Here is a 4471-nt window from a genome sequence, read left to right on the forward strand (position 1 = left end):
CTTGAATTTGAGAGTGCCTGGTACAAAGAGCGTATGAGGGTGTTTGAGGAGAAGGCGGAGAAGAGGGACCGGATATGTGATGAGCTAAAAACTGAGATCGGGGAGATGGTTGATGCTAATGACCTTCTCAAGGCTGAGCTCGAGTCGGCCACTCAAATGAAAAAGGTCCTTGAAGAAGATCGGGATGTTCTGGTGGCAAAGCTAGCCCAGGCCGAGGCCGATTTGGAAGAAGCCCTTAAGAGCTTGGATGCTGCCGAGGCTCATACTACTGTTGCTATGGAGTATGAAAAGTGAAAGTCTCGGAGGATCACCCTTGAACAAGTCGAGCATGGCTTTGCATATCTTCCGGCCCTGATACTCGAAGCAAAAAGGGTTGAGGAAGAGGCTAAGGGAGCCATCGGGGCTGACTCCGACGACTCTGAGCGAACAGTGTCCGAACACTCTGGATCCAGCCATACCGGATAGAACAGGGCCTGTACTTAGCCTTTTGTTTTTTGCCTTTGTAGGGGTTTCCGATGTAAAAACCTTTGTATGAATGGAAAATGCATTTTTCTTGATTTTCTTTATTCTTGTTTGAATGTTGGTTATGACTTTTGCCCGAATTGTCAGTCTGTTTTAAGGGCAAGCAGACTCGGAGTCATTATTCCGCACTGGGCCTGAATTTTGGCTTTTTCTCTTCGTCCGGTACGTTTTTTCCGGGAATTTGATCGAGTTTTTGGCCGTGGGACTTATTTTATGCTTTGTGAATTCAGACGTCTCCGAATCACGATAGGCATTTTTAGGGCCGGTATTTTTCGGCTATTTTTTAGGGCCGGTGTTTTTCGGACACCTGGATCCCAAACTTAGCAAAATATGATATAGCAGTCCCCACTCATTGGAGTTTAAAGACTTTGGCTTGGTTCATTGTGACCTTGTTACCTTTGTCAAATTTTGATCGTAGTGCCCGGAATAGGGTATATGAATGAAGTAATGCCGAACTACGGTGATAATCACCGGGGCAGGGTGTTTTAGCAAGAAGACATCTGAAATACCGTAATCTGAACTTTCAATAATTTTTGTATTGCAAGTATTTGTACATTTATGATATGAGAATTTTTGTTCCCTTCTGCTTTTGCCGTAGCAAATACTAAATGACACGATTCATTCTGATCGTTTGGTTTTTACATCAAAATCTAATGCAGAAGGTCCGGTCTTGGTTTTGCCGTAGCAAATCTTGAGTGGACACGATTCATTTTGATCGTTTGGTCCTTACATCGAAACCTAATATAGAAGGTCCTGTTTTGGTTTGTTGAGTTCCTCCGTTTTCCACTAACCGGGGTAAACCTCTATGTGGGTATAATCACCCCCTAGTGCTTGTCCGAGCTGCAAGGTCGGGCAAGCGCTATTAAGCCCCCTCTCGTAGGCCGTGATCCCTTGTTTTTGGGCGTTTGTCCTTGTTTCTGTTAAGTAACACCTTGTACTTGTTGCCTCATTAAAAACCTTGTCGGAAAACCCATCTTGGGACAAAACCGTACTAAGGGAAAGAGTGCAACACGTGTTTTCAGACTTAGATTCTAACTTAATCCGGTACTTCCTGCAAAAAAGAAAAGGGTTAATCATAAAACACGAGGTGCCCATACCTTAGTAGTAGTATCTCTTCAAATGGGCCACATTCCAGTTATTGCGCAACCGTTGTCCATCCATGGATTCCAGCTGATACGATCCTTTGCCCGTTACCTTGGTTATCTTGTACGGTCCTTCCCAGTTCGGTCCTAGTTTTTCTTTGTTGGGGTTCTTGGTGTTCAAGGTAACCTTCCGAAGCACCAAGTCCCCAACTTGGAAATGTCGAAAATTGGCTCTCCGATTATAGTATCTTTCCATTCTCTGCTTCTGGGTTGCAATACGGACCAACGCATTTTCGCGAAGTTCATCCGTGAGATCGAGTTTTACGGCCATGGCCTCCTCGTTTAACTCCTCGGTTGTATACCTGAACTGGAGACTCGGTTCACCAACTTCTACGGGAATGAGGGCTTCGGCCCCGTAGACCAACGAGAAAGATGTTTCTACCGTGCTTGATTTCGATGTGGTTCTGTAAGCCCACAATACCTCCGGTAGTATTTCCCTCTAGTGATGCTTCGACGCTTCAAGTCTTTTCCTTAGATTTTGAATTATTGTTTTATTTGTGGATTCCACTTGTCCGTTCGCACACGGGTGGTATTGAGTTGATACGATTTTCTTGATTTTCAACCCCTCGAGAAAATCATTGACTTTACCGCCCACGAACTGAGGACCATTATCACAAGTTATCTCGGTCGGGATGCCGAAACGACAAATGATGTGGTCCCATATGAAGTCAATGACTTCCTTCTCTCTAATTTTTTTGAAGGCCTGCGCTTCAACCTATTTGGAGAAGTAGTCAGTCATAAATAGAATAAAACGAGCTTTACCTGGTGCCCATGGCAGTGGACCAACAATGTCCATTCCCCACTTCATAAAAGGCCAAGGTGACACCACCGAATGCAGCAAATCCCCGGCTGATGAATCATCGGGGCATGTCTCTGACACCCATCGCATTTCCGGACAAAATTTTTTGTATCTTCGTCCATCCGGTTCCAGTAATAACCGGCTCTAATAATCTTTCGGACCAGGGCTTCAGCACTGGAGTGGTTTCCGCAGGTCCCCTCGTGCACCTCTCTCATCACATACTCCGTTTTTTCGGGACCCAAACACTTGGCTAGGGGTTCGAAGAAAGACCGTCGATACAATTGGCCGTCTACCAAGCAGAAACGCGCAACTTTTGTCCTTAGTGAACCGTGATTCTTTTGGGTCACTCGGGAGCTTTCCATCTCGCAAATAATCGACGTATTTGTTGCGCCAATCCCAAGTTAAACCCATTGAGTTTATTTCGACATATCCGTTTTCTATTACTGAATTCATCAAATGCACCGTAGTCCCGGGGTTGATTTCTTCCCCTTCGACCGAAGATCCCAAATTGGCCAATGCATCGGCTTTGCTGTTCTGCTCCCTCGGTATATGCTGCATGGTCTATTCTTTAAACCGGTGTAGTATCACTTGGATTTTTTCCAAATACCTTTGCATCCGTTCGTCCTTGACCCCGAAGACGCCGTTCACCTGGTTTACGACCAAAAGAGAATCGCATAGAAAACGGATATGTCAAAATAAACTCAATGGGTTTAACTTGGGATTGGCGCAACAAATACGTCGATTATTTGCATGTCTCTGACACCCATCGCATTTCCGGACAAAATTTTTTGTATCTTCGTCCATCCGGTTCCAGTAATAACCGGCTCTAATAATCTTTCGGACCAGGGCTTCAGCACTGGAGTGGTTTCCGCAGGTCCCCTCGTGCACCTCTCTCATCACATACTCCGTTTTTTCGGGACCCAAACACTTGGCTAGGGGTTCGAAGAAAGACCGTCGATACAATTGGCCGTCTACCAAGCAGAAACGCGCAACTTTTGTCCTTAGTGAACCGTGATTCTTTTGGGTCACTCGGGAGCTTTCCATCTCGCAAATAATCGACGTATTTGTTACGCCAATCCCAAGTTAAACCCATTGAGTTTATTTCGACATATCCGTTTTCTATTGCTGAATTCATCAAATGCACCGTAGTCCCGGGGTTGATTTCTTCCCCTTCGACCGAAGATCCCAAATTGGCCAATGCATCGGCTTTGCTGTTCTGCTCCCTCGGTATATGCTGCATGGTCTATTCTTTAAACCGGTGTAGTATCACTTGGATTTTTTCCAAATACCTTTGCATCCGTTCGTCCTTGACCCCGAAGACGCCGTTCACCTGGTTTACGACCAAAAGAGAATCGCATTTCGCCTCGAATATTTCGGCCCCCATACTCCGAGCTAATTCCAAACCTGCAATCATAGCCTCATACTCGGCTTCATTGTTAGTCCACTTAACAGTTCTAATGGATTGTTAATGGCATCCCGGGGTTCTAAGGACGATTCCTAGCCCGGAACCTTTGAGGTTCGAGGCTCCATTTGTGTGTAGCGACCAAATACCTGAAGCTTTCCCCGAGGTTAGCAGAATTTCTTTCTCAACCTCGGGGACCATAGCCAGGGTGAAGTCTGCCACAAATTCGTCCAAGATCTGGGACTTGATGGCCGTCCGAGGCTTGTATTCGATATCATACCCGCTAATTTCTACAACCCATTTAGTTAGTCTACCCGATAATTCCGGTTTGTGCATGACCTTTTTTAGGGGGTAAGTAGTCACTACACATATCGGATGGCATTGAAAGTAGGGCTTGAGCTTTCTAGAAGTACTTACCAATGCCAATGCTAATTTTTCCAAGTGGGGATAACGGGTCTCCGCATCCCCCAAAGTTCTACTTACATAGTATATAGGGAATTGCGTACCTGATTCTTCTCGGACCAAAACGCCACTTACCGCTACCTCGGAGATAGCAAGGTAGAGAAAAAGCTGCTCGTCCGCTTTTGGTGTGTGCAATAGCGGTGG

The sequence above is a fragment of the Lycium barbarum genome, chromosome 9, assembly GCF_019175385.1.
Source record: "Lycium barbarum isolate Lr01 chromosome 9, ASM1917538v2, whole genome shotgun sequence".
NCBI lineage: Eukaryota > Viridiplantae > Streptophyta > Magnoliopsida > Solanales > Solanaceae > Lycium > Lycium barbarum.